This window comes from Loxodonta africana, chromosome 3, assembly GCF_030014295.1.
Source record: "Loxodonta africana isolate mLoxAfr1 chromosome 3, mLoxAfr1.hap2, whole genome shotgun sequence".
NCBI lineage: Eukaryota > Metazoa > Chordata > Mammalia > Proboscidea > Elephantidae > Loxodonta > Loxodonta africana.
In genome coordinates, this window is record NC_087344.1 from 25050025 (window position 1) to 25064825 (window position 14801).

Consider the following 14801-nt stretch of genomic DNA (forward strand, 5'->3'; position numbering starts at 1 on the left):
ACCTTTTCTTGGTTTTCTTTCCTGACAATTTGGTCTTTTGGCTCAGCGGACTTGGGTCTGTCATGTGACAGTTGTTTATTATTTGTTACGGGGGCTACGTATGATATTGGGTAGATTTTTAACTGACTTCCTGGGAAAAACTGCTTAGTTTTTGGTACGCACATCCACTGAACCGGTTAGAGCCCTCTATTCTACTTTTTTGATGTAGCTTTTTCCTATTGTTCTAAGCTTTTCAGCTTCTGACAAACAAGTTGGCCTTTTGTGGTTCTGGCCTCCTGTGGTTAGGTTAATCCTTTATAAGTCTTTGCTTCTGATTGGTGATTACTGTAAGTACATCGATGATCACAAAATGATGCCTGGACTTTGCTGGGCTCCTAGATGGTGGCCATGGCAGGCACTTTAAATTCACATCTGGTTGTTCTCCAGGGTCATTAGGTGAGGATTATAGCTCCGTAAATCATATTGCAGAACTGGGCAGAGTCAATATAGATTAATGCTTTAGGACTTGCACCTGTTCTAGGGTGCTGGCGTCTATTAATTCCAGCGACTGCACATCTGAACAAAATATAGATTGAGCCAAGTAATATTATTATCATCAAAATGCCTTGCAGGAGCAAGCAAACCCAAGATCCTATTCCTTGGGGTAGCCATTCAAATAAATCTGGGGTTTGTGAAGGAGGAAGAGTACACACACACAGCCTGCTGTCTAATTTCATGGACATCTTGTTCTACAATTTCAAACGTATTCATCCAAGAGCAACAGAACGCATTGGCTACCGCACACCCCCATTCCTAACATTTAGAATATGCACAGCTTTCATTCCAAGAAGTTTTCAACCTATTAAGAAGTGTGGCTCTTTAGTAGTAGCAAAAATTGTGGCCGACTCACCAGCATTCAATCCTGCACAGATCCTGCCTCAGTCAAGCCTTAAGGTCTTGGACAAACAGCGGGTGTGTGATCTTGGTCACCACATGTATTAAGCTTGTTCAGCCACATCACATTTTACAGCAGACCAACTAGGTTTGGTCATATTTTTTCTCACACACTCACTGCAAAAATTTCTGCTTTACAGCCAAAGAAATTATGCTCTTTGATATGCCTCTTACTAAATATTTTCTTCCTTAAACTGAGGTAAATATGCTCCTAAATGCACATACTAGTTCCAACTCATGGTTCTTAGTTTTTCATCTACCTTAAACACCTACAAACCGTTAAAAAAAAAAAGGGGGGGGGAGTGTGGAGATATTCCTCTTCATAAACTCACTTTTTGTCTGACCAGCAATACTTAACAAAAGTCCTGCTTTAATGAAGCACAGAGAACAAACGAGAGCATGGTGAGTGGCCGGCTGAAGAGGGGAGCTGGGCGTGTAGACTCAAACCAACCACCCTGGGCCCCTAGGAGGCCCGTGACTCCGTATTTCTCACAAACGCCCAGTGAAGCTGACACTGCTGGTCTGGGAACCACAGTTCAACTTAAGGAGGACTTACACGACTTTACCTGTTAATGCACCGAGACACAAGGTACGGCCCAGGCCCTGCAGAAATCAGCTGGGGTCCAGGAGAGCGCGGGCAGGGCGGGCCCGGTGCCCCGACCCGGCGGCGGCGGCAGGAAAGCAGCGGCGGGCCCCGGACACAGCGCGGCCACAGGAAGTCGCGCGGCTCTGAAGGAGCCCAGGCAGGGCGGAGGGGCCAGTACTGCGCAGGAGACCGCAAGCAGCGCCCTTAGACCGCGTAACAGCAGTACTGGACGAGGACGCCGACAGACACAACACGCACCCCACACGAGAGCGGTAGCGCTTCGAAACGTCGCTGTCGACAGATGACGTGCACTTCCGCTTCCGGGTTCTGGGATGCTAGGTGCCAAAAATGGGGGGTTCCGTGCACCACCCAGAAGGCCCCGCCTAGTGACCGCGGGGTTGAGTGGCTTCCCCTTGGCTTTGGGATCTCTTCACTGCTGTCTTCATTTCCTCTGTAGGCAAAAGCTTAGGTTTTCTGAAATGCGTTTGTAAGCTTAAAGGCCAATTTCAGTGGATAAAGATTTCTGATACACTTGGGGAGCAGAGAAAATTGGTATTTGCATATTTAGCCATTGAAAAAATTTTACCGTGTTCTTTAAACCAAAAAAAAAAAAACAAAAAACCCGAACTCATTGCTGTAGGGTCGGTTGCGGCTCATAGCGACCCGCGTTCTTTACAGAAGTAACTTGTTTGCTTCGCATACATATTTGCCCATCTTTAGAATCCTGGAAGTCTGAAGTGTTGATAGTTTGCCTTCTCTAGCATATCACAGATCTTTAACCAGGAGCAGGGCACCGACTGTGCAAACCTCGTCTAATCTCTCCAAGAGCTGAGGAACTTGGACAGAGAAGTGTTTCAGGGCAAAAGGCAGGCAGATACCAGTCCTTGTAAGCAACAGTATGTAAACGGTGAAGTACTTTTAAAAATGACAATTCTAAACTCCTTTTACTTTTTTTCTTTTAATCAGCCATAACACAGATAGTAAATTGCATAAAGCGAGTTAATCTCAAGTGTACAATGTGATGAATTTTTACATATGTATATACAAAGGAAAGTATTGTGATGACATGTTCAAAGACCTGGAAATAGAAACCCAAAAGGGAAGAACACCCTCTGCATTTCTCAAGCTGAAAGAACTGAAGAAAAAAATTCAAACCTCGAGTTGCCATATTGAAGAATTCTATGGAAAAAATATTAAACAATGCAGGAAGCATCAAAAGAAGATGGAAGGAATACACAGAGTCACTATACCAAAACGAATTGGTTGATACTCAACCATTTCAGGAGGCAACATATGATCAGGAACCAACGGTACTGAATGAAGAAGTCCAAGCTGCACTGAAAAGGCACTGGCAAAAAACAAGGCTTGGGAAGCTGACAGAATACCCGTTAACATGTTTCAACAAATTGAATACAGCACTGGAAGTGCTCACGCATCTATGCCAAGAAATTTGGAAGACAGCTACCTGGCCAACCCACTGGAAAAGATCCATAATTATGCCTATTTCCAAGGAAGGTGATCCAACCAAATGTGGAAATTATTGAATAATATCATTCATATCACATGCAAGGAAAATTTTGCTGAAGATCATTCAAAAGCAGCTGCAACAGTGTATCGACAGAGAACGGCCCAAAATTCAAGCCGGATTCAGAAGAGGACGTGGAACCACGGATATCGTTGCTGAGGTCAGACGGATCTTGGCTGAAAGCAGAGAATACCAGAAAGATGTTTACCTGTGTTTTATTGACTATGCTAAGGCATTCGACTTTGTGGAGCCTAACAAATTATGGATAATATTGTGGACCATGGGAATTCCAACACTTAACTGTGCTCATGAGGAATCTATACCTGGATCAAGAGGCAGTCATTCAAACAGAACAAGGGGATACTGCACGGTTTAAAGTCAGGAAAAGTGTGTGTCAGGGTTGTATCCTTTCACCATACCTATTCAGTCTGTATGCTGAGCAAATAATCCGAGAAGCTGGACTATATGAAAAAGAATGGACATCAGGATTGGAGGAAGACTCATTAACAACCTGCAATATATGGATGACACAACCTTGGTTGCTGAAAGTGAAGAAGACTTGAAGCACTTACTGATGAAGCTCAAAGACCACAGCCTTTTGTATGGATTACACCTGAACATAAAGAAAACAAATATCCGCACAACTGGGCCAGTAAGCGACATCATGAAAAACAGAGAAAAGATTGAGGTTGTTAAGGATTTCATTTCACTTGGATCCACAATCAACACCCATGGAACCAGCAGTCAAGAAATCAAAAGATATATTGCATTTGGCAAATCTGCTGCAAAAGACCTCTTTAAAGTGTTGAAAAGCAAAGATGTCACCTTGAGGACTAAGGTGCACCCGATCCAAGTCATGGCGTTTTCAATCGCCTCAAGTGTAAGGGAAGACTGGACAACATATAAGAAAGACCGAAGAAGAATTGATGTCTTTAAATTGTGATGTTGGTGAAAAGAATATTGGACGTATGATGGACTGCCAAAAGAATGAACAAATCTGTCCTAGAAGTAGTACAACTAGAACGCTCTTTAGAAGCAAGGATGGCGAGACTACGTTTCATACACTTTGAACGTGTTATCAGAAGGACATCATGCTTGGTAAAGTAGAGGGTCAGTGAAAAAGAGGAAGACCCTCAATGAGATGGACCAACACAATGACTGCAACAATGGGCTCAAGCTTAGAAATAATTGTGAAGATGGTGCAGGACTGGGCAGTGTTTCGTTCTGTTGTGCATAGGGTCACTGAGTTGGAACCGATTCGACAGCACCGAACAACAATACATACACTCCTAAAATCACCCCTGAGAACCCCTAAGTGATACTGTCGTTGCAAGTAACCACTGTTCTGTTATTCTCAGAGACAGGTTATGCATATTCTTGGTCTTCTAATAATTGGAGTCATATTGCATGAAATCTGTGGCGTCCGACTTCATCTACTCAATAAAATATCTGTGAGATTTTATCTATGTTGTTACATATAACATTAACTTGTTCTTCGTTTGCTGCTTTGTAGTATTGGATTGTACGAATACACACTATATTTAAAAAACTATCTGTTTTTAAAGCTTGTAAACTATGGAGCCCTGGTGGCACTGTGGTTAAGGGCTTGGCTGCTAACCAAAAGCTTGGCAGTTCAAATCCACCAGCTGCTCCCTGGAAACCCTTGGGGGCAGTTCTACTCTGTCTTATAGGGTTGCTATGAGTTGGAATTGACTCTACAGCAACAGGTTTTGGTTTTTGGTATTGTAAACCATTATGAATATGTACAATTATATATATATATGATAGGTAGATAGCTGAATGTTTAAGGAACACTTGGAAATAATGTGTCATCTGCTGTTGGGTGGAGTGTTCAGTGAAAGTCAATTAAGTCAAACTGGCTGATGGTATTGTTCAGGTCTTCTATATGTTTGTTGAGTTCCACATTCTTGTGATTTTTTTTTTGTATTTCATCTTTCCGGTCTATCCATTTTTCTTTCGTATATATTGAAGCTCTGTTGTTAAGAGTATACACATTTTGGGTTATGTCTTTTTGTTGAATTCATCCTTTTATCATTATGTAATGTTCCTCATTATTTCTGGTAATCTTTAGTCTAATTTTCTTCTCTTGCTAATCTCTTTTTCTAAGGGTGAGAAGCCTGGCTGCCATTATCAACAATTTTCCGATGTATTTGTTGAACTGTAGTATATGTGTGGAGCCCTGGTGGTGAAGTGGTTAAGAGCTACAGCTGCTAACCAAAAGGCAGTTCTATTCTGTCCTATAGGGATGCCATTAGTCAGAATCGACTGAATTCGGACTTCTACTTTACTGGATTGAGAGAGAATAAACTTCTCTTGGTTAAAGCGGTCTCCTTGTGGTATTTCTGTTATAGCAGCACTAGATAACTAAGACAGTAGTCAACCTCTCCTCCTTCCCTCACTTCTTCCAACCACTGATCTGCTCAAGAGGCAGGACCAAGACCCCTATTTAATTCCTCTTCGTTTTTTATCTGTTTGCTTATAATCATTCTTCTGATCACTTACTATAGACCCCTTATTGTCATGCACCTTTAATGGTCCCGTTTCTCATTACTTTCCTCCTTATTATGATTGTTAGGTCAGAATACACTCATTTAAACATACTCATTCTGATGCTATTCTTAGATTATCTCAAACAACAGCCACTAAGTCTTATTGACTGCTGGAAATGCCATCTATCACCAGAATCCAAATAATAAAAACCTCTGGGCAATCCCCGTCTTATCCAATGTGACCTTAAGGAAATATAGCCATTGGCATTTCCATAGATAATTCACCTTAAACAAATCAACCTGTTACCTTGCTAGTGTCCCTCTTTCCCAGAAAAAGAACCAATTATTACAATCTATTGATTATTGATTATACACTAGGTAATTCTAAATTTGAATTTAACAACCTTCATAGAGCAATGGGCCAGATACTTATGACCTAGAATAGTACAGATCCAAATATGTAACCCAGATAAAGTAAGGCCACAGTGCAACGGAGTTCTCTTATGTATGGCCTCTCTGGCCCTGGGATTGTAGTTTTGCCAAAAAATGGTTGGTTGGGCGAAGTCTGCCCTGTCCTGTGATTGATCTGTTTTATGCACCTTAATGCAGGGATTGGTCGATTTGCTATACAAATAGTGGCTTGAAAATCCACCCAATAGGATTGAGTGACTTGTAGTGATTGGTCAGTTTGTGGTCCTGCTAGGATGGCCGTATCTTGATCGACACGGCGTTTGCTTATATAATCAGCCAACCCCACAAAGGTTTTTAGAAGCAAGAAGAGAGAGAAAGGTGGAGGGAACCACCTAAAAGAGCTATAATACAGGTCGAGATCTGTAATACCGACTAAGGCATGAGATGGCACCAAGGCCCACTAAAGCCCAGCCACAGAGCAGAAGCCTCCAAAGCCATTCAGGCCCCTGAGGCAGCATGGTGGTAGCCAAAGGCAAGACTGCTGCTACCACGGCACAGAGCAGCAGAGAGCACTGTCCTGGTTGAAGTCCTGGTTGAAGCACTGAAGTAGAGAGGTGTGAGCCTTCCAGACCTCGGCTACGTGCTTCCTGATCCTGAGCGGTCCCTGTTACTTCCAAGTTGTTCCTGATTGCAAGTAGTAGCCTGTTACTTCCCTAATAAACCACATAACTGTGAGTATGGTCTGTGAGTTCTCTGTGGTCATGGAGATGAATTATCACGCCCAGCAGAAAAGTAGAGAGTGCTGTGGGGGGAAGAGCTGGCATCAAAAGTGGTGAAGAAGCTGGGAGTGGAGGTATGTCTGACCTCCATCTCATAAGAATCAGCTTGGTGCTGATCCTAATTCTTATCCCCCAGGAATTTAGATGAGTTCTGATGCTAGAATACCAAACAAATGCATTGGTTCTAACCTCATATTGTGAACAATTCATTCTTTCCTGGAATTTCATGTGCCGCTACTGGATATTACTTCCTTTGTGGTAAGGATGTCTCTTCCTTTTTGCCTCAGAAGATCTCATGCATTTTAAGAATGGTATCTTGTTTGTACACAAAGACTCTAATTCTATAAATCACCAATCCAAACGTGAGTTTCAAAATAAAGCCACTCTTGATTATTCAGGCATACAACCTGAGGGAATTACTGACTCATTGTTTAAGTGTCAGAGCAGTATTTCCAATGGTGGGAATCATCAATAAAACAGGCAAGGTAGAACAGAATATACATTGCCTTAAGGAAAAGCTATCTGGCTCTCTAAGGTTGATCCTAGGATATCGATGTTTATGGGTTCCATTTCATTTTTGACGATTTCTAATTTTCCTAGATTCATACTTCGTACATTCCAGGTTCCGATGATTAATGGATGTTTGCAGCTGTTTCTTCTCATTTTGAGTCATGCCACATCAGCAAATGAAGGTCCCGAAAGCACAGTATTTTGTTCTGTTGTGCACACGGTCCCTATGAGTCAGAGCCGACTCGACAGCACCTAACAACAACAACAAGGTTGATCCTCATGGACTGTGGGATCTGTTCTCTTGGCCTGGGTTGGGCAATTGGGGTTTCTGGTTGCAAAGCATTTTACAGGGACATTATTTTTTCTTGTTTTTGTCATAGTGGCCATGATGCTAGTCCACTCACTGAGTTATATCCAGAGTCTTAAATACTTTTGTGCAGCCTCTCTCCCATCAGATGGCTGCCAAGATGATAGAAGAACAAAAACGTCAAGAAGTTCTTGTAATGCTATCAAGATGACTAAACAATCTCCAAGTGGTGAAGATTGGGATCTCTGTTGTTGTTGTTGTTAGGTGCCGTCGAGTTGGTTCTGACTCATAGTGACCCTATATACCACAGAACGAATCACTGCCCGGTCCTTCGCCATCCTCACAATCATCGTTATGCTTGAGCCCATTGTTGCAGCCACTGTGTCAGTCCATCTTGTTGAGGGTCTTCCTCTTTTCTGCTGACCCTCTACTTTACCAAGCATGATGTCCTTCTTCAGGGACTGATCCTTCCTGACAACACGTCCAAAATATGTAAGATGCAGTCTTGCCATCCTTCCTTCTAAGGAGCATTCTGGTTGTACTTCCTCCAAGACAGATTTGTTCGTTCTTTTGGCAGCCCATGATATATTCAATATTCTTTGCCAACACCACAATTCAAAGCCATCAATTCTTCTTCAGTCTTCCTAATTCATTGTCCAGCTTTCGCATGCATATGATTGACTGAAAATACCATGGCTTGGGTCAAGTGCATCTTAGTCTTCAAGGTGACATCTTTGCTTTTCAACACTTTAAAGAGGTCTTTTGCAGCAGATTTGCCAAATGCAACGCAACTTTTGATTTCTTGACTACTGCTTCCATGGGTGTTGATTATGGATCCAAGTAAAATGAAATTCTTCACAACTTCAATCTTTTCTCCATTTATCATGACGTTGCTTATTGGTCCAGTTGTGAGGATTTTTTTCTTTATTTTGAGGTGTAATCCATGCTGAAGGCTGTGGTCTTTGATCTTCATTAGTAAGTGCTTCAGGTCCTCATCACTTTCAGTAAGCAAGGTTGTAACATCTGCATAACGCAGGTTGTTAATGAGTCTTCCTCCAATCCTGATACCCTATTCTTCTTCATATAGTCCAGCTTCTCAGATTATTTGGTCAGCATACGGATTGAATAGGTATGATGAAAGGATACAACCCTGATGCACACCTTTCCTGACTTCGAACCATGCAGTATCCCCTTGTTCTGTCCAAACAACTGCCTCTTTATCTATGTACAGGTTCCTTATGAGCACAATTAAGTGTTCTGGAATCTGAATCTCCAGTATTCCCTAAATTGGTCTACCTGTTACAAGCAAGAGAATGAGTAAGAGACTGAGAGATTGAATGAACAAATGGACAATTGCCAGGCCGTGTGTGTTTGTGTGTGTGTATATATAATGTATATATATATGTATATATGTGTATGTATATATGAAACTCCTACATATATATTATGTATATGTACATACATATATATGAAACTCATATATATATATATAAAAGAAACTCCACATGTGTGTAACTCTGACCTACTATCTGGTTGCTGCAACCAGTCCAAAAAAAAAAAACCCAGTGTCCAGGAAGCCAAACAATTCCTGTAACAATGAGCCCCAAATAGCCAGGACTTGATGAACAACTTATAGCTTCCTTAATTTTTGTACCTGCTTATAACTTAAGACCAACCGGAGGAAGTAAAAAATATTCCCTAACCAATCACGTAAGATGCTCTGCTTACATTTAGCTCACCTCCAGCTTCCCCATGCCTACAGCCTCTGATCTGGGCATACTTGAAGGCTTCTCTTCTTTCCACTATAAAGCCTTCCCATTCTCCTGTCTGCCACTAAGTCTCTGCCAAAGGCAAGCAGTGGTGGCTGCTTCCCTTGGTATAACAATTGGTGAATAAATGGCATTTGTTTGCTCTTATTTGGGTGTTTTTTGTCAATTATCTTCATAATCATTTTGGAGGCCTCATCAAGCCACGTTTGCACTGCCTGTTGCTGCAGACCTAAGCCTTTGACCCAGTGCAGTACCCAGAGAGGCCCTTTGTGGCTTGCTGCTTGTGATTTGTTGAATTCATGTCAATGTGGTAAGTCAGCACTGGGTCTGAACTCTGCTTTGTGCTGGGTTCCTTAGCTGTTTATTCTCATTTGGGTACCGAGGTTTTGTTGTTGGTTCCCATTTGTTTGGCATCTTCAGTGGAATCAAGCCATTCCTTTTCATACTTGTTTGCTGTCTTTTGTGTTACTGTTTGTGTTGTCTAAAAGTGTTATTTGTGATAAGAAGGAGAATCATAGGGTAGAAGAGAGGCATAGACCCTATAAACCTGTTTGTTCAAGCTGGCCTCAAAGACCTGTGAGATTGCAGTTATTACTGGACTGGATTGGCGTCTACTTGAACAAGCTTTGCTGTGGGTTACCTATAAAATCAGATGAGGTTCTTCCATCTTAATTTTTTTGTTCTGAGAGATTGGCTCTGTCCAACAAACATTCTTTCTGGTTTCCCACCTGCTGGGGGAGCGCAGATTATCAGGTCTGTGTTTAGAAGCAGCCAACCATCTGGTTGTTGGCCCTGAGACTTGAGTTGTACAAATATTAAATTTCTACCAACTATTGCTAACTCTCCTCTAAGTCTACACCCTCTCCTACTCAGCTTCTTATTTGTACTCTCATTACAATCCTAATTCTTTTGCTTATCTTTCTAAATGGCATAACTGCATCAGGGATGATTTGGGCCTTCAATGGCCACTCTGGGAAACAGCTGACTCAAACAAATTTGTTCATTTCAGAGGCACCATGGAGAAGAAAGGGAGTAAGATCTCTTAGGCCCAATGGGCAGCATTTCTTGATTGGTAAGCAGAGGCATCCAAATGAAATTCTGAATTGAAAACTGTTTTACTAGAAGATTCTTTGGCAAAGTTGATCAGAAATTTGACAAGTTTAAGCAATAACCAACAAACTCATTTCCCTAGTAAATTTTCCCCCTCCTTGTCATCCAGCTGCTTCCCTATGTCCAGCTCTCCCTCTTCCCCCTTATCCTTCCAATCTCTCTGCTTCTACATCTCCATCAACTCCACCCTAGTCTTCCACTTGTCCAGACCACCCCTACCTTTTCCTAACAACTCTCCTAAAACCCCAAAATGCCGAACTGGCTCTAAAGATCCATCCCTCTTATGAGCCAGGTGTGCAGGCAATTGTAGAATTTACACCTTGAACTCAAGCTCAGTTAAGAGATATAATTAAATATTTCCCTAAACCTAAACAAAGGATTCCTGGTAGCATAATGGTTAAGTGCTTGGCTGCTAACAGAAAGATCAGTGGTTCAAACCCACCAGACGCTCCATGGGAGAAAATAATTGGGAATTTGTTTCTGTAAAGATTACAGCCTAGAAAACCCTACAGGACAGTTCTACTCTTTCATATACAGTTATTATGAGTCAGAACTGACTCCGTGGCACACAACAACAAACCTCAATGGGAGCAACAAACATTCATGCAAGAATTTAGAATTCCTTTGGGTGAATATGACCCATGGTTGCCTGAATTGTATCAACTAGTACAATTGTTGGTCAGAATCCCCAATGAGAAATCCTAAATGGCAAAAGCTGATTTTATTGACCCAGTAAGAGACCTACAGGATCCTTCCTTACACACTAAACAAAAAGGCCAGAAATGTAGGTCAAGACCTCCTAAAAACCATACCTGAAACATTTCCAATAAAATTCACTGGAATGAGAGAAAGTGTATACTGATTTCTCATTCACACAATGTATGGGGAACTTTCCTGTCGTTGTAACACAAAGTTTTCTTGGAAAACAAGGAAAACTTTGTTGCCTTCCTATGCTCAAATGAAACTGTACATTTTTTTCCTCACTCACAGGATGTATTGGGAAGTTTCTTATGTTTGTAACAGTGTTTTTGATAACAGGTAAAACTGTTGACTTCATCTACTTGAGTGAGGGAAACTACTATTTTCTCATTCACACACTGTATTGGGAATTTTCGCATCCTTGTAAAACAGTCTTCTTTGAGGACATGTAAAACTGTGTTGACTTCATCTATTTGGATGAGAGAAACTGTACATTGTTTTCTCATTCACACAATGTATGGGGAACTTTCACATCCTTGTAACATAAAGTATTTTTTTTTTGTTGTGCATTAAGTGAAAGTTTACAAATCAAGTCAGTCTTTCATTCAAAAATTTATATGCACTTTGCTATATACTCCTAATTGCTGTCCCCCTAATGAGACAGCACACTCCTTCCCTCCACTTTCTATTTTTGTGCCCATTCGGCCAGCTTCTGACCCCCTCTGCCGTCACATCTCCCCTCCAGACAGGAGATGCCAACCTACTCTCATGTGTCTACTTGACCCAAGAAGCTCATTCTTCACCGGTATCATTTTCTATCCCACTGTCTGGTCCAAACCCTGTCTGAAGAGTTGGCTTTGGGAATGGTTCCTGTCTTGGGCTAACAGAAGGTCTGGGAACCATGGCCACCGGAGTGCTTCCAGTCTCAGTCAGACCATTAAGTCTGGTCTTTTTATGAGAATTTGGGGTCTGCATACCACCGCTCTCCTGTTGCCTCGGGGATTCTCTGTTGTGTTCCCCTGTCAGGGTAGTCATTGGTTGTAGACGGGCACCATCTAGATCTTCTTGTCTCAGGATGATGTACTTTCTGGTTTATGTGACCTTTTCTGCCTCTTGGGCTCATAATTGCCTTGTGTCTTTGGTGTTCTTCATTCTCCTTTGATCCAGTTGGGTTGAGACCAATTGATGCATCTTAGATGGCTGCTTGCTAGCATTTAAGACCCCAGACACCACTCTCCAAAGTGGGATGCAGAATGTTTTCTTAATAGATTTTATTATGCCAGTTGACTTAGATGTCCCCTGAAACCATGGTCCCCAAACCCCTGCCCCTGCTATGCTGGCCTTCAAAGCGTTCAGTTTATTCAGGAAACTGCTTTTGGTTTAGTCCAGTTGTGCTGACCTCTCCTGTATTGTGTGTTGTCTTTCCCTCCACCTAAAATAGTGCTTATCTACATCTAATTAGTGAATACCCCTCTCCCTCCCTCCCTGCCCCCTCTCATCCCCATCAAGAATATTTTCTTCTCGAACACCAAGAACACAAGGCAATTACGAGCCCCAAAGACAGAAAGTGTCACATGAACCAGAGACATTAGCCTGAGACCAGAAGAACTAGATGGTGCCCGGCTACAACTAATGACTGCCCTGACAGGGAACACAACAGAGAACTCCTGAGGGAGCAGGAGAGCAGTGGGATGCAGACCCCAAATTCTCATAAGACCAGACTTAATGGTCTGACTGAGACTAGAAGGACCCTGGTGGACATGGCCCCAAGACATTCTGTTGTCCCAGGACAGGAACCATTCCAGAAGCCAACTCTTCAGACAGGGATTGGACTGGACAATGGGTTGGAGAGGGATGCTGGTGAGGAGTTAGCTTCTTGGATCAGGTGGACACTTGAGACTATGTTGGCATCTCCTGCCTGGAGGGGAGATGAGAGGGTGGAGGGGGTTAGAAGCTGGTGAAATGGACACAAAAAGAGAGAGAGGAGGGAGAGAGTTGGCTGTCTCATTAGGGGGAGAGTAATTGCGAGTGTGTAGCAAGGTGTTATGGGTTCGTGTGTGAGTGACTTGATTTGTCAACTATCACTTATAACACAATAAAAATTATTAAAAAAAAAGAATATTTTCTCAGTTTAAACTATTTCCCGACTTCTTATAATAGTGGTCTGATACAATATTTGTCCTTTTGCAACTGACTAATTTCACTCAGCATAATGCCTTCCAAATTCCTCCATGTGATGAAATGTTTCACAGATTCATCACTGTTCTTTATCTATGTGTAGTTTCCATTATGTGAATATACCATATTTATTTATCCAATCATCTGCTGATGGGCACCTTGGTTGCTTCCATGTTTTTCCTATTGTAAACAGTGCTTCAATGAACATGGGTGTGCATACATCTGTTCGTATAGAGGCTCTTATTTCGCTAGGGTATATTCCAAGGAGTGGGATTGCTGGATCATACGGTAGCTCTAGTTGTAGCTTTTTAAGGAAGTGCCAAATCGATTTCCAAAGTGATTGTACCATTTTACATTCCCACTAGCAGTGTAGAAGTGTTCCAGTCTCTCCACAACCTCTCCAACATTTATGATTTTGTGTTTTTTGGATTAATGCCAGACTTATTAGAGTGAGATGGAATCTCATTGTAGTTTTGGTTTGCATTTCTCTAATGGGTAATGATCGTGAGCATTTCCTCATGTATCTGTTAGCTACCTGAATGTATTCTTTAGTGAAGTGACTGTTCAAATCTCTTGCCCATTGTTTAATTGGGTTATTTTTCTTTTTGTAGTTGAGTTTTTGCATTATTATGTAGATTTTAGAGATAAGACACTGATCGGAAATGTCAGAGCTAAAATTTTTCCCAATCTGTAGATAATCTTTTTGCTCTTTTGGTGATGTCTTTGGACGAGCATAGGTGTTTGATTTTTAGGAGCTCCCAGTTATCTAGTTTTTTCTCTACATTGTTACTAATGTTTTGTATACTGTTTATGCCATGTCTTAGGGCTCCTAACATTGTCCCTAATTTTTCTTCCATGATCTTTATTGTTTTAGATTTTATGTTTAGGTCTTTGATACATTTTGAGTTGGTTTCTGTGCATGGTGTGAGGTATGGCTCTTGTTTAATTTTCCTGCAGATAGATATCCAGTTATGCCAGCACCATTTGTTAAAAAGACTGTCTTTTCCCCATTCAGGTGTTTTGGGGCCTTTGTCAAATATCAACTGCTCATATGTGGATGGATTTATGTCTGGATTCTCAATTCTGTTCCATTGGTCCACGTATCTGTTGTTGTACCAGTACCAGGCTGTTTTGACTACTGTGGCGGTAAAATAAGTTCTAAAATCAGGTAGAGTGAGGCCTCCCACTTTTTTCTTTTTCAGTAATGCTTTGCTTTTCTGGGGCCTCTTTCCCTTCCGTATGAAGTTGGTGATTTGTTCCTCCATCTCATTAAAAAATGCCATTGGAATTTGGATCAGAATTGCATTGTATCTATAGTTCACTTTTGGTAGAGTAGACATTTTTAAAATGTTAAGTCTTCGTGTCCATGAGCAAGGTATGTTTTTTCTACTTATGTAGGTCTATTTTGGTTTCTTGCAGTAGTGTTTTGTAGTTTTCTTTGTATAAGACTTTTACATCTCTGGTAAGATTTATTCCTAAGTATT

At 41.6% G+C, this 14801-nt stretch overlaps 1 protein-coding gene across 1 annotated transcript in view; it reads right to left on the reverse strand.

Annotated features, from left to right (window-relative positions):
- Positions 1-1823, reverse strand: part of LOC104846170 (zinc finger protein OZF-like) — a 38630-nt gene extending 36807 nt beyond the window's left edge. The window contains exon 1 of the mRNA XM_023552393.2: positions 1500-1823. The gene's annotated coding sequence lies outside the window, so the exon portion shown is untranslated. The remainder of the gene's footprint in view (positions 1-1499) is intronic.
- Positions 1824-14801: the final 12978 nt, after the last annotated feature.